The sequence below is a fragment of the Canis lupus genome, chromosome 7 (genome assembly GCF_003254725.2).
Source record: "Canis lupus dingo isolate Sandy chromosome 7, ASM325472v2, whole genome shotgun sequence".
Taxonomy (NCBI): domain Eukaryota; kingdom Metazoa; phylum Chordata; class Mammalia; order Carnivora; family Canidae; genus Canis; species Canis lupus.
Window position 1 is genome coordinate 9310945 of NC_064249.1, and position 25436 is coordinate 9336380.

General features: G+C 37.6%; 2 pseudogenes; both read right to left on the reverse strand.

Annotated features, from left to right (window-relative positions):
- Nucleotides 1–25436, reverse strand: part of LOC112648364 (40S ribosomal protein S4-like) — an 84507-nt pseudogene that overhangs the window by 10365 nt on the left and 48706 nt on the right.
- LOC112648805 (dnaJ homolog subfamily C member 2-like) overlaps nt 15748–25436 on the reverse strand; it is a 51663-nt pseudogene continuing 41974 nt past the window's right edge.

Genomic DNA, 25436 nt, shown 5'->3' on the forward strand with positions numbered 1-25436 from the left:
CACCCATATCATTGCAAATGGCAAGATTTCATTCTTTTTGGTTGGATATAAATATATCTCACATCTTCTTTATCCATTCATCTCTTGATGGACATCTGGGCTCTTTCCATAATTAAGCTATTATGGACATTTCTGCTATAAACATTGGGGTGCATTTGCCCTCTTCGAATCACTATATTTATAGCCTTTGGATAAATACCTAGTAGTGCAATTGTTGGGTTGTAGGATAACTCTCTTTTGTAACTTTTTGAGGAATCTCCATATTGTTTTCCAGAGTGGCTGCACCAGTTTGCATTCCCACCAAGAGTGTAAGAGAGTTCCTCTTTCCCTGCATCCTCACAAACATATGTTATTTCCTGAGTTGTTAATTTTAGTCATTCTGACAGATGTGAGGTGGCATCTCATTGTGGTTTTGATTTGTATTTTCCTGATGCCAAGTGATGTTGAGCATTTTATCATGTGTCTGTTGGCCATTTCTATGTTTCCTTTGAGAAATGTCTGATTGGAAAAACAAATATTATTAAAATGTCTATGCTAGCCAAAGCAATCTACACATTCAATGCTATCCATATCAAAATACACCAGCATTTTTCATAGAGCTGGAACAATCAATCCTAAAATTTGTGTAAACTGAGAAGACCCCAAATAGCTAAAGAAATGTTGAAAAAGAAAACCAAAACCAGAGGCACCACAATACAAAGTTGCAATCATCAAGACAGTATGGTATGGGCACAAAAATAGACACATAAATCAATGAAACAGAATAGAGAACCCAGAAATGGACCCTCATCTCTGTGGTTAACTAATCTTCAACAAATCAGGAAAGAATATCCAATGAAATAGACAGTTTCTTCAAAAAATGGTGTTGGGAAAACTGGACAGCCACATGCAAATGAATGAAACTGGACTATTTCCTCACACCATACACAAAATTAACTCCAAATGGATGAAAAACCCAAGGATGAGACAGAAATGCATCAAAATCCTACAGAAGAACACAGGCAGGAACCTCTGACCTCAACCTCAGGGACATCTTGCTAGACCATCTCCAAAGGCAAGAGAAACAAAAGCATAAATGGAACTATTAAGACTTCATCAAGATAATAAGCTTTTGCACAGCAAAGGAAATAGTCAACAAAACTAAAAGGCAACCTACAGAATGGGAGAAGGTACTTGCAAATGACATGTCAGAGAAAGGGCTAGTATCCAAAATCTATAAAGAATTTATCAAGCTCAAAACTTAAAAAACAAACAAACAAAAAATCCAGTCAAGAAATGGGCAGAAGACATGAACAGACATTTCTCCAAAGAAGACATATAAATAGCAGAGGTCTCTTACGAGAAGTGGTGGGCAGAGGCCTTGAGGGTGCTGGTTGCCTGATCTCACAGTTAAGGGGGGCTTCACCTACCACAGCCTGACTTTCTACCCACTACAATGCCTACTGCAGCCAGAGTCTTCTTCTCCAACCCAAGCCAGGGATCCTCAATCCTCACAGCTTTGTGAGCAGCAGTTTCTATAGCCTCAACCACACAAATGACTATCCAACTACACCCAGAGTATCCAGGAAAACAGCGTAAGATTTTCCTCTCTGTGCTTAACATTGAGCAAAATTCAGAATTGAAAATCCAGTGGAATAATAACTCCAGTGCTTTTAAGTCACTGGGGAATCATTGTGACACTGTTTGGATAGCTTTGGTTTGTTTACATTATACATGATCTCGTTATCACAAGATTTCACTCTTCACCAGCATGGATCCTACTTATCTCCGCTCTTCAAATGCCACTTTGTTTACTCATTGACCATCCTGTCTGAAAAATACTGTCTCAACATCAACAGGCCCCTCCTGAGGCCACCTAATAAGTCACTTTATAAAATATCTTCCAGTAAAAACTATTTAGAATGAATTATCAGGAGCCTTAACACAATTTATCTCCAGGGGTGTCTGGGTGGCACCCCTAAATTAGTGTCTGCCTTCAGCTCAGGTCATGATCCCAGGGTTCTGGGATAGAGCTCCCTGCTTGGTGGGGAGCCCTCTTCTCCCTCTCGCTCTGCCACTCCCCCCGCTTGTGCTCTCTCTCTCTCTCTCTCTGTCAAATAAATAAATAAAATCTTTTTTAAAAATACAATTTACCTCTATAAAGTATTGACTATTACAATACCGTTCTAAAAGTACTATTATCTATCATCTGAAGAAGGAAGAAAAGTGAAGAAGAACACAAAGAAACCAGAGCATTACAGCTCCGCAAATAGTTCATATTTAGAACAGAAATACAGAAATGACAAAGAGTTGTATTAACCTGTGAGCCAAATGCCAGAGACCAACTCCTTCAAAATTCTGAAAACTGTGATAAATGTTGCGGGCAACCGAAATTTATTCCTAGAGCCAGTAAAAGCAGAAGACCACTATTTATAGATTATGTATGCATAAAAATATAACAAATGACAGAAAATATGGAATTCCTCAAGGTCCTTTTTGCTCTTGCCTTCTTTGTAAGAATAATAGAATAATACTTGAATTGTATTCAACCTCCCAACATCATAGAGAAATTGAAGTCTAAGGTATAGGGAAAAAAATGTATTAAGAAACCATACGGCTAGTTCAAGTTAGTTCAAGCCTCCAAATCCAGCTAGATGAAACATCAGAGTAACCAGAAACTTAAGCACACAAATGAATGGTTTCCTGATTCTGTTCAAAAGGAGAAAGAAAAAATTTAAAAAAAAAACAACACTATTTAGCAAGCTAATGATGCAAATTCTGCACAGACCATAGATAGGCTATTAAGTACACAGATTGAGAGCATCTAGAAAGGAATGAGTCAACCACTGAGAGCCAGAAATGGGGGGAAAGAGAGGAACAGAAAAAATGGTAGAGGAAGAGAGTACAGAGAAAAATTTGAAAGCCTTGGAAATGCACTAAAAAATTTACTGTATGTTTTTAATGAAAACCAATTATTGTGTAGCACATCCTCCAAAGATAACAAGTTCTAGGGGTCTTTGTGCCTTTCGAGGCCTTTGAACTACTTATAACTCTATAATTTGTAGATAATTTAGAACAGTGCAAATTAATTTTGTCCAGAGATGTACAAACGCATTTTTTTTCTGATGGAGCTTCATTTGACCTCCCCATTCCACAATGTGGAATAAACCAGTTTTGCATTTTTGAAGCAAATTCATCTCAGTATTATTGATGGCCTGTATGGCCCATTTATATCTCTGCTCTCTGGGCTGTCCTTTAAATCTGTTGTAGCATCTTATTAGTTCCCACGTTAATTAATGAGTTAAATAAAATCTTTGATTTATTTTTTATTTTATATTGTACAAGAGACATGACTTTCCCTTTAAAATATATATTCTGGGCAACCCCGGGTGGCTTAGCAGTTTAGCACTGCCTTCAGCCCAGGGCCTGATCCTGGAGACCAGGGATCGAGTCCCATGTTGGGCTCCCTGCAGGGAGCCTGCTTCTCCCTCTGCCTGTGTCTCTGTCTCTCTGTCTCTGTGTGTCTCTCATGAATAAAAAAAAAAATCTTTTTTTTTAAATAAATAAATAAATACAAAATAAAATAAAATATATATTCCCTTTTTACAGGAGGGTAGAAGGGACTTCAGGCCAAAGATGTTGTAACATCTTTTTAAAACATGGAAATGAGGAGAAACATTGTCTATTGGTAGCAGAAATAGCACGTGTACTAGTGGGGAGATGAGACTGGAAATGTAAGCAAAAATTAGGTCACTAGAAATGAAAAAATGTATTATCTTAACAGTTGGCACCAGAATTTCTCTTACAGAGGTTACTGTAATTTTCTGAGCCAATACTTAGACTGTGGCTTATTGACAGATCAAAGAGTGTGAATGTCAGCAGGCACCATGGTAAATATTTTAGAAAGTGGTTGTGTGGTCTTCCTAAAGCAAAGAAAGAAATATATTTTAGCTTCTAAACAGGGAGGGTAAAAGGAGAATCAGAGTTATGATGTGCAGTTGGAGACCTTGTAGGGTAAAAGGCCAGTAATATTGGAGTATCTAAAAGGCATTTCAAAAAAGAAATATCTAATGTTCAATTTGAAGTCATTTGAACTGAAGCAATATACATCTTTCCAAAATTAGCTTTGTGTCAGCTAATTTCAAAGCCAAATTCTATGGGCAAGGGGGCAGTGAGGGGTGGTCCTTAAATGCATTTAGAACTTACAAAGAAGCAGAATTACATATCTGAGTTGCTGCAGAAGAACTACCCACTAAAACCTGAGCCCAGAAGTAGGAGTATTCATGCAAAAGATGCAAAGACACAGAAATCTTGGAGAGAAAAGTGAATTTCCTAGGACTGAGGTGATCAAATTAGGACTCAGTGAGTAATAGGTCTACAGTGGACATATGTGTTATATAAACCAAAAACTTGAGTTTCTACTTGTTTTTGGAGATGATAGAGAGCCCCTGAGGTGACTGCATGGCAAGATAGCTGTGCTCAGAGGTTAGGGAGTGACATAAAAAAGGCAAGTCAAGTGTTTTCGGGGTTGGGAAGGCAACTAGAGAAGGGTTACAAATCACGGAGCATTTTAGTTTGTGAATGAGGAAAATTATTTTACATGACGACATTAAAAATAAACTCATGAGGGCAGCCCCAGTGGCACAGCGGTTTAACACCGCCTGCAGCCTGGGGTGTGATCCTGGAGACCTAGGATCGAGTCCCACATCAGGCTTCCTACATGGAGCCTGCTTCTCTCTCTGTCTGTGTCTCTGCCTCTCTTTCTCTCTCTCTCTCTGAATAAATAAATAAATAAATCTTTAAAAATAAAAATAATAAAAATAAACTCATGAAACCCAGGGCAGAGAGCCATGCCATGATTGACAAAGTAATGGGAAGAAGGTCAGACAGCTGTTCAGATCCCCAATTCTTGTCTCATACTTCTAGTTTCTATCAGAGAAGGTAAGTCTCTAATGACCTACCCACATATTGTCAGCATTTAAGAAATCATGTTAGCTGCTGCGCAGGGGAAAATGAGAAATGACGTGTGAGTTGCTTCCTAGGAAGTATTGACACTTTCCAGAAATGGTTTGTGGAAGGACCATCTTTCTTATCAACCACACACACTTTTGAGGATCAACGTACACTGAGATCCAGTTGACTTGGAGCTAGTTCAGTACTGAAGAACAAAGGAAAAAATAATAATAGTCTCCTGTTGGAGTTAGATCAGCATTGTGGTTGAAAGTATGAGCTTTGAAGTCAAATAGAATCAACTTGAGACTCATCTCTACCCTTTACTGGCTGTGTAATCTTGGCCAAGTCATTTAACCTCTCTGAACTTCTGTTTTCATCTATAAATGAGGGTTAATAACAGTAACTTTCTTAAGAGTATAAAGATTGAACAACACCTCCAACAATGATAATAGCTAAAAACTTAATATTTGCTACACTGTATAAAGCACTGGATTTATAGGGAACAAGCACCATTCTTGGCTCTCCTAGTGGTAAGCACTATTCTCTTTGATCTTCTTAGATGGTTCTTTCCCGATCTGAAGCTCCTCAGACACATGTGCCAGTCCATTACTTTGCTGAATACTCAAGGGGACCTGCCTCAGGCCCTAGTCACATTTCATGCGCTCAATAGCCCCATGTGGTTAACAGCAAATGTTTTGAGGAGTACAGATATGGGACATTTCCATCATCACAGGAAGTTCCCATATCTGTGTTGTTCTGGAGTCTGACTTGCCTAACTTCAAGCCTATACTCAGCCCATCAGTGCTTCTCAAAATGTATTGTGCATTGTAGATCAGCTCGGGATGTGGTCAAAATGCAGACCGTGTTTCAAGAGTTCTGGGTAGTACCCAAGGATCTTCATTTGCAAACTGATGTCAGGCAATAATAATGCTATGGGTTAGCAGACAACATTTGAGTAACACTGTGAAAGGTTTACTCTATCAAAAAAGCAACAGAAAGCCATTGAAGGATTTTAAAGAGCAGAATCATAGGAATAGATGCGCATTTTAGAAAGATCATTTCAGCTGCAATGAAAAGAATATATTAGAATGGGCTAAGCCTGAGGGCAGTGAGACCAGCTGGTGATGGTAATGAAAAATTAGGGAAGGTAGGGGATATTTATACCTTTATAGAAGGTAGAGTGGGAGCAAGTCAATCAGGCAAAAAGACAAGTTTCATGTCAGCTATCGAAAAGTCACTTGACTACTTGGGATCTTAATTCTTCTCCTTTTTGAAAATGGCATCATAGTGACCCTTTGGAGTCCTCCCTCCCTTATCACAACGATACAGAGCCCATTTTGTGTGCAATGTACTCAGAGTAATGTAAGCTTCTAGTATCCCAGGAAGAATTTCATTTTTGTCAAGTGCCTCTCTTCTAAGGGACAAAAGCTTAATGTTAATACTGTCTCATGAGCCTTTTGGTTCCCTGTGAAGCTGGAATAATCAACAAACACAACTGATCAACTCAATAAAAAGGTCAAGCATTCACTGGCTTATTGATAAACTATCTAGAGAGATAGAGTTCTTTCCTTTGAGAATTTTCCACACCATTAACATTGATAAACCAAATGCATCCTCTAGGCCACCTTGTAAGATTAAGATTCATATTTAAGAACTCTAAGGATCCATAAATCAAGACCAGTAAACAACTATGATTTAGTTTTTTTGTCAAAAGTATATAGGTGTTTTCAGCCAATTATTAGAAAAATCACTTGGGGGCAGCCTGGATGGCTCAGCGGTTTGGCACTGCCTTCAGCCCAGGGCCTGATCCTGGGGACCCGGAATCGAGTCCCACGTCAGACTCCTTGCATGGAGCCTGCTTCTTTCTCTGCCTCTGTGTGTGTGTGTGTCTCTCGTCTCTCATAAATAAATAAATAAAATCTTTTTTAAAAAAAAGAAAAGAAAAGAAAAATCACTTGAATTCAAGCATATTTTGTGTATACATTTTCCTTAGATTGTTTTTAGTTTGAAATAACTTAGTCCCAATTTTTATGAATTAGTATTATCACAATTATCATATCTAAAAATGGAAGGCAACAGATTCTCTGCTGTTGTTAAAACTGTCTTTGTTCATTCTTTCTCCAGAAGAGCTGTACCTAAACAATCTTTTAAGCACTCATAAAAATGTGAGCCTGTTTTAAGAACATTCAGTGGCTATATATTTTAATTAAATACCTGTAGAATTCATAAGAAACATAAAACTATAAATATTTTTCATACACATACATGCACATGCACATGGGCACATACACACACATATATATGTATACTATTCTAGAAAAAGAAATTAACTTTGGTGGAATATTTGTAATTCTGCCCCCTAAGAGATGAAAGATTATTTGACATCTAGAATGCATATCAGACTGTGAAATTTAGTTATAAACTTGATGAAGTTTGATACACAAGAAAGGATACCTTCCAATTTCAAAGTCAACCATAGTGAACCTGTGATCACTGGGATATCAGTTGAAATTCATTGCAGTATACTCAGAGTAGTAAATCTGAATAAAGGTGGGAGGTAGAGATTGTAGAAATAGTGCCCAAATGTTAGAATAACAAGAAGAGCCCAAGACGCATTAGATAGTAAAGGAGGAAGTCCCCCCAAGAAAATGAGTGTACTCCCCATCATTCAGACTGCATGTTAGACCTATATAACCCAAGTGTTCTCACAACCTTGAAGGCTGAAGGTCTCCTTGCAGGTGAAGTGTCCAGGTTTTGGTTTTATATCTCCGTCCATCTGTTCAGCAGATATTGAGCATGTCAGTGTGCTGCATCTCATCCTGAGGCCAAACATAGTAAGTTCATGTGCTAAAATGGAGACAAGCAAAGAAAACAAAAATTAGGTGGTAGGTTTGAGCAGAGTTCCATGGAGTACTAAGGGCTGGGAGGTCATATAGAAACAGTAGTAACACTGCTCTATGCAGTGTACACTTTCATGTGAGGCGCTGTTCTGAACCTTTAATATGCACTGACCCATTAATTCTTCACAACCTAAGAAGGAGGCACAATTTTCACCCCCACTTTATAGAGGAGGAAATGGAGGTACAGAGGTTTATGTTATCTGCCCAAGGTCACATTAAATTCCCCACAAAAACTTCAGGCTGCTTCCAGACAAATGTCTGGATCACCTCCAAGGAAGCGATAGAGATTAGTAATAATAGTAATAATAACAATATTTACTCAGTGCCAGGCATTTTTTCTAAGTGGTTTATTTATATCAACTCATTAATCCTCACAATAACACTGTTTTTGGATATTCTTTTTAAATTAATAGACTATTTTTTAGAGCAATTTGAGGTTCACAGAAAAATTATGCAGAAAGCATAGGGAGTTCCCATAGACCCTGTTTTCCCTCTTCCCTCCACCTCACCATGCACACAGTTTTCCCTATGTTTACAACATCTTGCATTAATATAGTATTTTTTTCATATTTTTTTTTCTTTTTACAACTGATGAGCCAAGGGGCACCTGATGGCTCAGTTGGTTAAGTGTCTGCCTTCAGCTCAGGTCAGGATCCCAGGGTCCGAGAATCAAGCCTCGAATTGGGTGGGGGTGGGGGTGAGGGTTCCGGCTCAGCGAGGAGCCTACTTATTTCTCTCCCTCTGCCACTCCCCCTGCTTGTTTCTCTCTCTCTCTCTCTCTCTCTCTCTCTCTCTCTCTGTCAAATGGATGAATAAAAATCTTTAAAAAAACAAAAAACAAAAAAAGCAATAGATGAGCCAATGCTGATACATTACTATTAAGTAAAATGGGTTTTAACAAACATGTCATGACACGTATCCACCATCACAGTATCATACAGAGGAGTTTCACTGCCCCATAATTCCCCTATGTTTCACCTATTCATCCCTCTCTTCCTATCCCTGGACCCCTGGCAACTACTGCTATGTTTGCTTTCTTCATAGTTTGTCTTTTCCAGAATATGCTATGGTTGGAATCACACAACGTGTAGATGTTTCGAGATGGCTTCTTTCACTCAGCAGTATGCATTTAGGGTCTCCCACGTCCTGTGTGGTTTGATAGCTCATTTCTTCATGTTGCTGAATACTCTTCCATTGTAATGTTGTGCCAGTGTGCTTATTTGCCCACTATTGAACATCTTTGGTTGCTTCCACGTTTTGGCAATTATGAATAAAGCTGCCCTAAACACTCATGCACAAGTTTTTGTGTGGACATAAGTTTTCCACTTATTTGAGTCCATGTTGAAGAGTACGGTTGCTAGACCATATGCTAAGAATGTGACCTTTATAAGAAATCACCAAACTGTCTTCCAAAGTGGCTGTACCGTTTTTGCGTTTCCATAAGCAATAAATGAGAGTTCCTGGCGCTCCACATCCTTCCCAGTATTTGGGGTTATCGATGTTTTGGATTTTAGCTATTCCAATAGGGACGTGGTGGTATGTTATTGTTGTTTTCACTTGCAATTTCCTAATGATGTATGTCGTTGAGCATCGTTTTATACGCTTATTTGCCATCTGTCCAGATCTCTCGCCTATGTTAACTGGGTTAAGAACTCCATTTTCAGATGAGGAAACCAAGGCACAGAAAGGTTCCACAAGTTGCCCAGGCTTACACGGTGGGCATTTGAGCCCAGTCAGGAGGGCTTAGAGCCCACAGTCATAATCACTATTCTGTAATACCTTCAGGGTACAGGTTTGGAGCTAAAAAACCTGGGTCTCCGGGCTGGCTGTGCAATGTAGGTGATATCTAACCCCAAGTAAATTATTTAATCTGCCCAAGCCTCAGTTTCTTTTATAATATGAGGAGAACAAGTTTCAGTGTTGCTGTTAGGATTAAATGAAACAAATTAGAGAAAGTGCTGAACTTGTTCTCAGAACATAGCAGCTGCCAATAAATGGTAGCTATTATTAGCCAAATGCCACATGAAAGAGTGAGAGATGCCTGCTGTAGCCATAAGAATTAGCACCTGCCTGGAAACTAAAATAGATCAGTCTGGGGCTTTAAATTCTATAGAAAATCAGACATTTCTTGGTGAGGTTTCCATGAACGGTTGTCAGCTGACACACCAACTCCTTACACCTAGCACACATGAAGGAATAAAGGGGACTCCAGTCTCTTAATAGAAGAATAGAATTTCACTGCATTCAATTCCCTTTTCCTGTTCATCTCGCCCTTCTGATGGCCCTGCAAAACAAAACAAAACAAAGTCACAGTTGTATTAACCTTGCAGCTAACGAAGCATGCCTATAACCAGATGCAGCCTGCATGCCTCCCCAGAAACTAGAATGGTGGCAAAGAAAGGAAAACAAGCAATTGCACCCTGTGTGTGAATGACTGTCAGAAGCTGCCAGGATCCTCCGAAACCCCAGGAGCTGTGAATGCCCTCGTGGCCATATTCCTCAGGGGTTGGTTCCCAAACCTGGTTCATCACCAGAATCTTCTGAGGTGCTTTGAAAAAGAATAGATCCCTATGTGTTCAGTTTAGACTTGACTGAGTCAGGATCTCCTAGGGGTTGATGAAAGAAAGGGATTCTGATACATATACCTTTAAAAGTTCTGAGGTGCTCCAGTGGTCAGAACTGCTGATATAATCTCTTTCTCATCTGAAGTTTGGAATCTGTGTGTGTCTGTGTGTGTGTGTGTGTGAGAGAGAGAGACAGAGACAGAGACAGAGACAGAGAGCTAGGGAGAGGAATAAAGAGAAAGCAAGTAAGCACTGTGGGAAAACAGCATTATGGGATGTCAGACCTTTACAACTACAATTTATCGCACTTTATCAATACAAGTAGGTGCAAACGGATTCAGAAGTAACTGAAATTGTTTTCTAACAAAGGTGATCAAAAGCAGACTCCCAGTTCAAAGAAGAAAAAAAATGTTAAAATCTGATCTTTAGACCTCTCACTTTATTCTGATGTTGTAGCATTTTTAGAAGATCTTTATAGAATGACCCTTAACTAATTTGGATAGCCTTTTTCCCGTGAGAGTTAATAAAGTTGAATAATTTAAATACTTGGAATCAAAATCTAAGTGCTTTCTTTTAGGTTTTCAAGTTTCCAGAATTTTAATGAGTTGACAAGAAAGTTGCATTCAGTATGACAACAAAAAAGGCTTAGAAGAAATCCAGTATCATGGGCTTAACCCATTATTAAAACTCCACAAATACTTTGATTTTTACTTTTAAAGTTTTATCTTTTGATTTTCATTTATTTATTCAATAAGGTTTCTTTTGAGTACTCTTACTATGGCATACCACTGATTTGGATGGTACTATTATAAAGAGGAGGTCGCCACATAAAAAGAGATGGAAAGTTGGGAGGCAGCTAAACTAGGAGAGAAAAGAAACTAACATTTTAATGAGCAATTATTCAGTGCCAGTCTCATTTATATACAGTATTCTATTTAATACAGCAATCTGATGACATAATTTGATCACTTAGAATCAAAAGCAGCAAATTTCCTAAACCTGTGTTAAACAGTCTTAGAACTGGACATATCTTCCTGCCCCTGTGTTAGACAATATTGAAAAGAACAAAAATGACCTAACTGCTTGCCCCTAGAAGATAAGACTGTGAACCAACTAAAATGGGTTAATTCCAACATTAACTGCATGCTTGCTTCATCAGGCCCACCAAACCAAAGTGACTGTCATAATTTCTGCCCCCCTCAACACTTCTCCACCTGAAATGCTCTCCAGCCTATCTAAATTCTATAAATAAATCCTCCCCTGACTTCTCCCTTCTGAGATATGACTGTCAAGATGATGTTCACACCCTTATGGCAAATCCAATCCACACAGATTTGTTTGATCAATAGGTCTTGTTTTGTTTTGTTTTTCCAGTGGCCTTTTGGGGAGCAACAGTCAATATCACTATTCTTCGATGAAGAAATTTGCCCAAACTCATCAGCTATCATGAACTTTCTTGAAGAGCGAAGTGTTAAAGGCAGCTGTGACTGACTCTGAAATTCACATTCTATTCACTGGTGTGCATATGTGCTAGGTGAGGTAAAGGACACACAGGTTTTTACTGTATATCCTCAGATGCTCTCAAGCAAGCAACTTTAGAGAACAGCATCATTAAAAGTGGCAATCTGTAAATGCAGGGGAAATTCAAGTCCTTAGATCAAGTCGAGATATATTTACTGCCATCTGCTCTTCACAGTGACACGGCAATAAAATGCATAAATAAATGACTCACAGACCATAAGAGAGTTGCCTAAATAATTCCCCAAAACATTTGCAAACAAATAAGAACTGGAAGTCTAACTATTGATCGATAACAATAATTAAAGCTTAAAATTTTGTGCATCATCCTAAAAAGATTATGTAAGCCCTCCTTTGTCAATGTTCAATCTGCTCATAATCAGACTTTTGGAGCCTAAGCATTGAATGGGTATTGAAAATATAAATCATCAAAAATGTAAGCAGTATTTCAGTTTCAGACGTGTTGAAGAAAATGTGTTGACTTCACAATGGAACAAGGTGAACAGAGGAGCTCTGTTGGAGAAGACGGAGTTTCTAGTCAGTGGTCCCAGACAGTTTGATTAGCTCTGCAAGGAGGTAAAGAGGCGAACATCCTAATGGCAGAATGGTATGAAGGGAAACAATAAACCATTTACCAGAAAATATAAGGTATGTTCTAGATATGCTGGCTAAGGGCTCCCAGCTCAGCGAGGGGAGGTTCTAGGGTTAGGGTAAAAAGTTGGGGTCAGGCCATGGTGGGTACTGACATTCTGCTATTAAGGGGGGTCCAGATGGACACAGGCTGGATGGGGGTACAAGGTGGGGAGTGGGGTGAGGGGTATAGTATAAGAAATTTCCATAGAGGGTGCCTGAGGGACTCAGTTAAAGACAGTTAATCTGTCTTTGGCTCAGGTCATGATCTGGGAGTCCTGGGATGGAGCCCAGTGTTAGTGTCCCTGCTCAGTGGGGAGTCTGCTTCTCTCTATCCCTCTGCCCCTCCCCCACCATGTGCATGCTCTCTCTCAAATACATAAATTTTCCTCTTTAGAAAAAAAAAAAAGAAATTGTCACAGCAGGGAAGGTTTCTCTCAACACCTGGCAGGGAGTTGCACCATGGCATTACCATCCTTAACATTGAAAAATGCAAATCGTACTGTTGAATGAATTAATAACAACAGCTAATACTTTCAGGTAGCACTTGTTTTGTGCCAGGCAGTACTCTAAGCACTGTACATACTAACTCATTTAAAGTTTACCCTGTGAGCACCTATGAGATAGGCACCGTAATTATCCTTGTTTTACGTATGAGGACATTGAGGCACAGAGAGATTAATGACTTGTCCAGGTCTTACAGCTAGTAAATGACAGAGCCAGGATGAATCTATCAATCAACTAACTGACAATCCAACCACTTGTGATGTTCTGTCTTAGCAGGCAGAAACACACGCTTTTTTCTACTCTAAATGTAAAAATTTACTCTACACTCAACGGTCGACTTCAGACTTCAGTATTGAGTACTCAGTACTCATATGGGATGTAGGCTTCTCCCCTTGCCAAGTGGCATTTTGTACTTATATATCACTTACAAGGCACAACATTTCTTGGATTTTATCTGCCATTTCATTAAAATAACCTGGGATGTCTTACGTAAACTGTGCTCTTTTAAAGTGTCTTTAGGTTAGTTGACCAAAACTGATTTGCTCTTTTCTTTTTTTTCTTCTTTTTTTTCTGATTTGTTATTTTCTTTTCCTTTTCAGAATTATAATTAGTGATTTTAAGAATTATTTTTAATTTTTATATTTGGCATAAGTATTTTAGTCCTGGAACAATCTCAAACTTACAGAAAAGTTGCAAGTAGAATCCAAAGATGTGGGATCCCTGGGTGGTTCAGCAGTTTAGCGCCTGCCTTCAGCTCAGGGCATGATCCTGGAGTCCCAGGATCGAATCCCGCATCAGGCTCCCTGCATGGAGCCTGCTTCTCTCTCTGCCTATGTCTCTGCCTCTCTCTCTCTCTGTGTGTCTCTCATGAATAAATAAATAAAATCTTTTAAAAAAAAATCCAAAGATGTTTTCTTCCTGAACCATTTGAGAATAAGTTGCCAACCTGATGCCCCATCACCCTGTAAATGCTTTGTTTCCTACAAACAAGAACATCCCCCTACAGTCCACAAAATAACCATCATGATCGAAAGTTAACACTGACACCACATTGCAATTTAATCCTCAGATCCCAATTGTCCCATGATGTGTTTTATAGATCCAATTCCCAATTACACATTGCATCGAGGTGTCCTGTTTCTAGTCTCCTGTCTTATTTTTACTTTCATGGCCTTGACACATTTGAAAATGATAGGCCAGTTATTTTATAGAATGTCTCCATTTAGAGTTGTCTGATGTTTTCTCCTGATTAAATTCAGGTTATGTATCTTTGGTAGGAATATTGCAGAAACAATATTGCCATCTTCTTATTGCATTCTTAAGTGGTGCAGATTTTCATTTGTTCCTTTATGGAGAATGTGTGCTTTAACTATTTGATTTCAACGGTGTCTGCCAAGCTTCCCCACTGCAAGCTTGCTCTTCTCTTTATAATTAATAAATATTTTGCTTAGGGGCACTTTATTTTATTTATTTTGGGGGAGCACTTTAAAACAATGTGAATATCCCATTCTTCATCAGATCCTTCAATTAATTTATATCAGCATGGACTATGATTTTCTATTATGTTCAGTGGGTTACTATCTCTTAGATAATAGACAATATCTTTCTGAGACTCAAACTGATCAGTGGGATCTCTTTCAAGCTGGCTTCTGTGTCCTTTTGCTGTTGCTGCATTACTTCTTATTTATATTTTATAAATAAATAAAATTGAGGTATGATTAACATGTAGCAATGTGTTAATTTCAGGTGTACAACATAATGATTTGATATTCATCTACACTGTGAAATAATCACAATAAGTCTAGTTTAACATCCATCACCATGCATAGTTACCATGAAAATTGTGTGTGATGAGAACTTTTAAGATCTACTCCCTTAGCAAATTTCAATACAGTATGATTAACTACAGCCACCATGCTACATTACAGCCCCATGACTTATTTATTTTATAACTGGAGGTTGGTACCTTTTGTACCTTTTGACCTCCTTCACCCACTTCACCTATCTCCACCCCTCACCTCTGACAACTGCCCATGTCTTCTTCTCTGTATCCATGAGCTTGGTTTTTCATTTGGTGTGGGGGCTTTATAGATTCCACATATAAGTGAGCTCATAAGTGAGATCAGGGAACCCTGGGTGGCGCAGCGGTTTGGCGCCTGCCTTTGGCCCAGGGCGCGATCCTGGAGACCCGGGATCGAGTCCCACGTCGGGCTCCCGGTGCATGGAGCCTGCTTCTCCCTCTGCCTGTGTCTCTGCCTCTCTCTCTCTCTCTCTCTCTGTTACTATCATAAATAAATAAAAATTTTTTTAAAAAGTGAGATCATTTCTATTTCTCTGACTTATTTCACTTAGCATAATACCCTCAAATTCCATTCATGTTGTCGCAAATGACAAGACTTCATTCTTTTATTTTTTTAAGATTTATTTATTTGACAGGAGACAAAGAAAGAGAGACAGAGAGTGGCAGTGAGGGGTAGAGAGGGAGAGAGTCTTAAGCAGACTCTGAGTCTGAGGCACAGCTCCATCTCACCACCCAAGTTCACAACCTGAGCTAAAACCAAGAGTCAGACCTTTAACCAACTGAGCCCCCCAGGTGCCGTAAGCCTTTGTATTTTTTTTTATGGCTGATAATAATCCATTGTATATATACACCACATTTTCTCTCTCTTTTTTTTTTTACAGTATTTTCAGCTTTATTATAAAAATGCACACACAACAAAAATTGTAAGCCATTTCTTGGCTCTACTTGCATTCAGCACTTGCATTTGAGTAGTTGTCTTTGCTTTTATCATCTCAACAATGCCTTATATCGTTTCATGCAGTCCTTCTTTGTCCTATCAGGCACTGTCTCTGCTATGTTTTTCCTATCTCTCAGGTGTATTTACTGGGTATGTTTTCAAAGCTTGTTCCAAAAGCTTCCGTTCTACTCTTGTCCAAGGGGTGAGATCTGGGTGTAGACCTCCAATAGTTCAGAAGGTGTTGCATTGTCTGCTTGAGGCACCATTCCGTGTTCCTTTTAGTATTTATCAAAAGCCTTTTTCTTTATCTCATCTTTCTGATGAAGGTCACATTTTTGAAGACTCTATGATCTTTGGAAGGTCTCCTAACTCCAGAAGAACATAGCTTAATGTAATTAGCAATACCTTCCCATCCTGAATCTCTTCTAGCAGGAAAGAGGTTCAATGAATTAGTAATTGCGTATCAACTTTTGGCTAATTTTTACCATTTCCACTTTGCCAGTTGCTTTGTCTGCGTTCTTAGATGCAGTCGCATATGAGCTTCAGGTTCCTCTTTCTGTTCTAACTTGTTCATTTATTTCTTCTGTTTTTTTTCTGGAGCAAACTTCTTTAGTAGATGGTGTGAGTGTTTCTTTCAAATGCTGTAAGCTTGCTAGTTCAAGCCAATCACAAATTTTTTCCACTTCTTGCATCATTATAAGCTGCTCTGCCTCATTGTCAGAAAAGTGATTCCGGGTCTTACGTGAATTTCGAAGTTTTTGCCTTTCCTTTTTATTGGCTTTTTTTCTGGATATCTTTTTCCTTCTTAGTCAGTAATTCTTGTTAACTTTCTCCCCCCTCTTTCTCTTTAGCTAACCAGACAGCTTCTAGTTCAGCTTCCCCCTCTTTCTCTTTAGCTAACCAGACAGCTTCTAGCTTGTCCTTGTTTTTCTTTAGCTTTTTGCTCCTTCCATTTTGCTTCTGCTTTGGCTTTCTTTTCTGCTTCTCCTGTGGCTTCTTCTTCTTCCTTATTTTTTTTTTTATCCTTGGATCACAGCTACATGCATTATCAATTAATGTTCTTTTTTCTGTTCATTTCTTTTTTCTTCTGAGCCCTTATTGCTCTGCAATATTCTGCTTTTTCTTCTTCAACAAAATACGAAAACTCTCTCCAAGAATCAAACTTATACAAGAAAAAATAAAATGCATCTATATCTTCAAATGAATTCCAACCAAATTTAGGGATTTTATTATTATTATTATTATTGTTATTATTATTATTATTTTATTTAACCATCTGGAATTCCTTTCAAATACTGGGGAAAACATATCAAAGAAAGTGTCCTTTGCTTCACTTTTGGAAGGAACCCAGTTATCAAAAGTAGGATCTGCACTGTGGAATGCTTATCTTTTCACTGGATCAGATAGCATTTCATAAGCCTTAGTTATGCAAGTGAAGTCAGCCTTATCTCTTTCTTTATTGGTTTGCCAGCTGCTTTCCATTTGTCTGGGTGATGTTTTAAAACCACTGCTTTATCTTCCAGTCTTTGAGATCAAGTGTTTTCAACATGGGAAACTCTCTAACTGCAATTCTTCATCTTCTGATCCTTCTGATCCTTCTGATAACTCTTTTTTATCCTCCAGTTCCTGAAAAGAGGCAGGAACATTTCTGTCTCTCCTCTTAACAAAAGCTTCAAACCATGTTCCCAGAGGTTCAACCTGATGGGGTGTTGAGGCAGAGGTCAGAGTATGGGGGACGGTGGTGCTGTGGCTATCTGCAGCACTAGGCAGGAGCAGCACGAGGGCACCAAGCTACACCACATTTTCTTTATCCATTCTTCCATAGATGGACACTTAGATTCTTTTCATGCTGCCATGAATTTGGGGATGAATATCTTTTCAAGTTAGTGTTTTCATTTTCTTCAGGTAAATACCCAGAAATGGAATTGCTGGATCATATGGTAGCTCTATTTTTTCATTTTTTTTTTTTTGCAGAAACTTCATACTGTTTTCCATAGTGGCTGCACCAATTTATATTCCCACCAACAGTATACAAGAGTTGCCTATTCTCCATATCTTTACCAACGTTTATTATCTCCTGTCTCTTTCATAATAGCCGTTCTAACAGGTGTGAGGTGATATCATTGGGATTTTGATCTGCATTTTCCTGATAATTAGTGATGTTAAGCAACAGGTATGGGTACATTATATATTTGCCATCTGTATGTCTTTTTTAGAGAAATGTATATTCAGATCTTCTGCCCATTTTTTTTTATCAGATTGTTTTTTGCTATTGAGTTGCATGAGCTCTTTACATATTTTGGATATTAGCTGCTTACCAGATACATGATTTGCAAATATTTTCTCCCATTCAGCAGGTTTCCTTTTCATTTTGTTGATGGTTTCCTTTGCTGTGCCTGTATCCCTTTGACACGGTCCTTCATTCCTAGACACTTATTCTCTGGCTCAACAGGATGTCCCAAAAGTTTTGACTGAGCCCTGGAATGTCATCTCTAGAAAGCTCTGATACTTTTTAATAGAAAATGACATTTAGAAGCCTGGGTGAAAAGTGTGCTCATTGCTGCTGGGGTGGGAAAAGGATGCTACTGCAAGGCCATCATACATACACATTGCACATTGATATCTATTTATTTATTTTATTAATTTAAATTATTATATTTATTGAAATCATGAGTTCATGCAGATACAACCAATTCCAACCTAACATGACAGTGTTCATTCTAGTTTTCTCCCTTTCCATTAGATAGTGAAATCATGACTCCCTCTTCTTTTGATATCTTTATCTTTGCAATTACATTCCCCCACCTTGTTTGTAATCCATTTCCCATTATTGCCACCATGCTTTCCATATATAGACAATGTCTATTCTGCTCAGGCTCTGAAACTTCATGGCCAGGCTTCTCTATACACATGATGCTCTTTTCACCGAATTTGGGCTCTACACTGCTCTAGGGTTCCCCACCATGTGAATGCTCTCCTTACCCAGCTTGGGTCTAACACCCTACACTACACTGCCCCCAACATAGGCTGCCTTTTCCTCCCGCTGGGGTTCTGACCCCACACCAAATTGAGCCTAGCAACATGCTCTTGATTTGTTTGGAGGGCTCTAGTCGCCCTCCACACACCACACACCTCACAATGCCCACCTTAGTCTGACTTTAATATCTGAGCTTTTCAGAAAGGAGAAAGGAAAAAAATTGATAAAAATTATCAAATACTTTTTTTTTAAGATTTTATTTATTTATCCATGACAGACACAGAGAGATGCAGAGAGAGAGAGGCAGAGACACAGGCAGAGGGAGAAGCAGGCTCCATGCAGGGAGCCTGACTTGGGACTCCATCTCAAATCTCCAGGATCACACCCTGGGCTGAAGGTGGCGCTAAACCGCTGGGCCACTGGGGCTGCCCTCAAATACTCTTTTAAAACATGGGAATTCTTCCAGAGAATAAGAAATCATCAGAAACTTTCATTTGAAACTGCTAGAAAAAGATTTTCCGCAAAATAAAGTATTATTTTTTTAATGAACTCTAACCACGAAGAGGATGCTTATTTCCCGTGAAGATCTTATATCAACCAATGAACAAAAATGTATTCATCATTTACTACTTTGTGAAACTTCCCCTAACAGATACATGACCTGCTGCAATAATACAAATCTAGACTCCCATCTAACAGAAGAAATATTTGGAAGCTCTAAATCACATTAATAAACGTTCCAATAAAATATGTTCTATCCTCTTATCTTGACAAATTATCTTTCATAACAAAAAATTTTAAATGTATGTAACTATGTTTTTATTTGATCAAAAGGCAGCTAGTTATAAAAATAACTGAATTTAATTACTACTGCACATCTTTTTTTTTTTTTCTACTGCACATCTTGAGTATTCTGATGATGAGTCAATGATAACTGATTAGTAACAAAACATTCATTAATCACATTTAGTCCATGAAATTTACTTTTCTAGTTTTCATCCTAGCAAAATTACTAATTATGTGGTTATAATCAAGATTTTTCACATAGTTTGTTTCTACTCTGAGTCATTCCAAATTAGATGACTTTTCTTGAACCAGAGAAGTTCCTATATAAGTTTTTGTTTGTTTGTTACTAATTACAATTTGGAGAAACTTTGCTGAAACAACAGCAACTAAAGTAATATCTCTAAAGCATTACTTAGATTCAGAAACAAATCATGAACTTTTTTGTATCATACTCAAACATTGTAATAAAGCTGTTATATGCAAGATTATTATAATTGTTAAATATTACAAAATATTTTAATTTCATAAAAATCATTATAATTTAATAATTTTATCATCTCTTCTCTTAAATCAATAGCTATATCTGAGCTTTTATTTTTTTTTCTTTCTTTAAAGATTTTATTTATTTATTCATGAGAGACACAGAGAAAGAGGCAGAGACATAGGCTCTCCTTGCAGGGAGCCAGATGTGGGACTCAGTTCTGGACCTCGGGATCACAACCTGAGCCAAAGGCAGATGCTCAACCACTAACCCACCCAGGCGTCCCTATATCTGAGCTTTTATATAAAGAATTAGTTACTACACATGTTGTATCTAGACCTACATATGTATCAACATAAGAGTAATATGAATCATTTAATATTACAGTCTTTCCCAGATGTCATGCTCAATTGCTGCAAGCAAGTAAGAAAATGGATGCTAGGCATTATTGGAAAATGATAATTCATTATGTGAACATCTATTGTATTCATATCATCCGAGAGGAAGAAATTGGCGAGTTAAGTAATTTTTTTTTCTCTGACCTAAGTGCTTCTCCTGCTCAGAAATATTTGTTTCTAATGTTGGCAGTGGCATAATCTATCATCATTACCACTCAGACACAGTCACTTTTTATTTTGAGGACATGGAGCAAGGGATCAAGAGGTGAATGCCGTTGGTCTCAAGAGGGGCTGTTTAGGATTACAGGTCATGCTGTGCCACAGCTGAGCTCTTCTCATGTGTGACACTCAGTCCACGCATCTATATTTGTGTGTGTGATAAACGGAGCCCTCTGAGGCATAGCAACGGCCCCTTTGCTGGAGTATAAGGACAGTAATGCTATGCTGCTTATAGGGTGTTTACGTACTGTATAAAAAGAACAGATGAAGTTTTAAGACGTGGCCTAACTCTTCAGTTTGAATCTAAATGGGAGTGGCCAGAGGAAGGGGAGGAGTACTAGAATCCATAAAGTGAACCAACACAGTAAGATTGAAGTTCCCCATGTGTCCAGAAATATAAGGCACTTTGTACATATTACCCACTGAATCTCCATAAGTCCCAGACTGTCCCAAGGGCAGGGACTGTCTCAATAGCGAGGGAGCTACACAATTCATGCACAATAAATGTTGAGGATGAAAGAAAGGAGCATATGGCTCCTGAATTGATGAACTGAAGCTTCTAATGCCTTAAAAACAAGTTCTCCTCACCCTTAATTTGTCCTCCACGTCTTTCTTTCTCCCACCTGCCCTCTACTTCTTTATTCCCTCAAAGGCATACCCTTAGAAGTTAAGCTTATGTATTTTCCTAGGCTTAAGACCCCAATGCATGTTTGATATTGTCCTTCCCATTTGACTTTCTTGTAATTGATATTTACCACATAAGAGTATACACATTTGACAATTTAACTGACATTAGGGAATTTTTTTTTCCTATGTGTCCTATGTGATTTCATTTCTGTTAATGAAGATTCTGACAAGGAAGTGAGGCACAGTAATCCTTAACCTTGTTAGAGATGTTTTGACAACAAAGTAGGATTCTTGAGATGATTTTCCAGACCCGTTAAAAACGGGAAGTCTTGCGCAGCCCGGGTGGCTCAGCAGTTTAGTGCCACCTTCAGCCTTCAGCTCAGGGCCTGATCCTGGAGACCCCGGATTGAGTCCTATGTCAGGCTCCCTGTATGGAGCCTGCTTCTCCCTCTGCCTGTGTCTCTGCCTCTCTTTCTCTCTCTGTACCTCTCATTAATAAATAAATGAAATCTTAAAAAAAAAAAAGGAGGTCTTAATCATGCTCAGTAACTAAGAGAAGAGAAATAGCTAATGTGGAATGAATCCAAATTATTTTTCATCTGTTGTCGAACAGAGCTACATACACACCATCAATCACACAAACACTCACAAGCATGCATTAATTCACTGTCTTAAATGCTTGATATTTGGTCCTATCTTGGTTAGCTCTGCTTGCTTTAATTATGATCAAAAGCTGAAAGTTGAGAAATAACCCAGGTATTTGTCAAGCACCCACAAAGTTCATGGTACCATATGAGGTCCTCGGAACATAGCGTACAGAGGAGACAGTCCTATTCTTTAAGAGCATATAATCTAAGAAGAAAGGAAATAAGAACATACAATTACAGTAACTACAAAATGAATAGGTCAAAGACTGTATTTCCAACTTAGAGAATGGGTTGAATAAATTCAAGTCTTACCAAAATGCTGGTTTGCACAAAAGCATACACAATAGCAAAGAAAGAAGCCAACTGAGAGTGTGATACATTTGACTTAACTTTTTTAAATTAAGGGAAAATTTACTTACAGTGAAATGCATAGATCTTAAGAGAACGATTCAATGAGTTTTAACAAATGTACAATACTCGTGTAACAAAATAGCAATTATGATACAGAGTATTTCCATCACCCCACATACTCAATTAACATCGGTAAGATCTTATATAGTGATAGCCCCTTTTTCATCCCTGATTTTAGTGATTTGTGTTTTCCCTCCTTTTTTCTTGGTCAATTTTATTATTTATTTCAAAAAGCCAAATTTTAACTATTACTTATTCTCTCTTGTTTGTATATTTTCTGTTTTATTGATTTCTGCTCTTTATTTTTTTTCCTTGTTTTTTTTTTTTTTTTTTTTTTTTTTTTTTTTACTTTAATTTGCTCCTTTTTTTCTAGCTTCTTAAGGTAGAAACTGAGGTCATTGGTTTGAGAATTCGCCATTTTCTGATATAAGCATTTAAGAAGGTAAAACACTTCCCCATAAGTTTTGATATATTTGTTATTGTCATTCAGTTTGAAATATTTTCTACTTTCCTCTATGATGTTTCTGACATATGGCTTATAGAGAAATAAGTTGTTTAATTTCCAAATATCTGGAGTTTCTTTAGGTATTTTATTTGCAATTAACTTTTAATTTAATTTCATTATGTTTGGAACACCTGGGTGGCTCAGCAGTTGAGCATCTGCCTTCGGCTCAGGGCGTGATCCTGGAGTCCTGGGCTCGAGTCCCACATTGAGCTCCCTGCATGAAGCCTGCTACTCCCTCTGCCTCTCTCTGTGTGTCTCTCGTGAATAAATACATAAAATCTGTAAAAAATAAATTAAAAAAATAAATAAATAAATAAATAAATTCATTATGTTCTGAGAATATAGTCTATAAGATTTCAACCTTTTGAAATTTATAGAAAATTATTTTATGAGCTAGCATATGGTCTAACTTGGCAACCATTCCATATTCACTTTGAAAGAATTCATATTCTGCAGTTGCTGGGTGAAGTATTCTGTAAATTTCAATTAAGTCAAGTTGATTAAACTATTTTCTATATCCCTATTGATTTTTATCTACTTGTATTATCCACTTGTTACATTAATTACTGAGAGTCATGTTAAAAATTGTGCATTTGTCTATTTCTCCCTTTTGTTCTGTCAGTTTTGCTTCACATATTTTGAAGTTCTATTATTAGGTTTATAGATACTTAAGAATTTTATATCTTCTTGACAAATCAATCCTTTCATCATTATAAAATGTTCCCTTTTATCCCCAGCGATGTTCCTTGAAGTCACTTTTGCATGATATTAATATAATAACAACTACTTTCTTAGGCTTATTATCTGCATGATCTACCTTTTCTCATTCTTTTACTTTGAACTGTGTTTATTTTTAAAGTTCAATCTTCTGTAGACAGAGGATCTCTTTCTCTTTTCTTAAATCCATTCTGACCACCTTATTCTTTTAATTACAGTATTTAATCCATTTACAGTGAATATAATTATTGATACTGTTGGGACTGGGTTTACAATCTTGCTTTTAGTTTTCTATATGTCCCATTTATTATTTCTTCTGTCTCTCCTTTCTTTTTTATTTTGGTTTAATCATAAACTTTTTAATATTGCATTTCAATTCTTCTATTGGTTTTTCAGCAACACATCTTTGCATTATTTTTATTTTTTATTTTATTTATTTATTTATTTATTTATATCTTTGCATTATTTTTAGTGGTTGCTCTAGGAATTACAATATGTACCTTTAACTTACTAAAGTTTAAGTAGGGATAATATTGTACACATAAAATTAAGAGAGTATACTGTACAATTCCATTCCTAGCCCTTCATATTTTGTACTTTTTTGTGATATATTTCATTGTTATTTTATAAATCCCATTATGAAGTACCACTATTTTTGCTTTAAATAATATGTTTTTAAAAGAAGTTAAGGGGTGCCTGGGTGGCTCAGTCGATTAGGTGTCTGCCTTCGGCTTGGGTCATGATCACAGTGTCCTTGGATTGAGTCCTCCATTGGGCTTCTGCTCAGTGGGAAGTCTGCTTTTCCCTGTCGGCCCCCTGCTTGTGCTCTCTCTCTCTCTCACGTTCTCTCTCTCTTTCAAATAAATAAAATCTTTAAAAAAAAAAAAGAAATTAAGCATTTTAATGTTTATAATTAGAATCACAGAAGGAAAGAAGAGAGTGAATGGACTAGAAAATGTATTTGAAGAAATAATAACTAAAAATTTCAAAATTTTCCACATTTTGCAAAAAAAAAAAACATGTACTTAGGCACATATTTATTCAAGAAGCTTAGTGAACCCCAAGTTTGACAAAGACAAGTACACACACACACACACACACAAGCTGGAGAAAAAGAGATACATTACATACAGAGGAACATGAAAAGCATGACAGCTAAATTCTCATTAGAAACAAAGGAGCGCAGAACACAATGAATACCTCTTAAAGAGCTGAACAGAAACAAGAAAAAGCTTTTAGCACAGAACTCTAAGTGCAGTAAAAATATCTTTCAAAATTAAGAGTGAAAGTCTAGTTTCCCATATTTACAGGGTGAAGTATTCAAGCAAATCCTTCCACAGATAACAATGACAAAATCTGGACAAAATGTTTTTTAAAAACAACCATTTAAAGGCATTCAAAAGAAATCACAGGGGAGTTTCCACTTGAAAATCCACAACTGAAATAGGTAAGAATTGTGTCGGTGATGTTTTTGTCTTAAAATAGTCTCCCAAACTCCATATATCCAGAAGCAGAAAACTAAAGCCTTACTCATTCACTGTGACAGGAGACAGAGTTCAAGACTGAAAGAGCAGCTAGAAACTTAGAAATGTAATCCTAGGGGTGGCTCAGTGGTTGAGCATCTGCCTTTGGCTCAGGTTGTGATCCTGGGGTCCTGGGATTGAGTCCTGCATCAAGCTCCTTGAGGGGAGCCTGATCCTGCTTCTCCCTCTGCCTATGTCTCTGTGTCTTTCATGAATAAATAAATAAAACCTTTAAAAAAGAAAAATCCTGAGTATAAATGTGCCCATATCCCTGGCCAACCGCTAGCTTATGATCACATGAGACATACCAATGGGATGTTTTTTTTTTTTTAATTTTTTTTAATTTATTTATGATA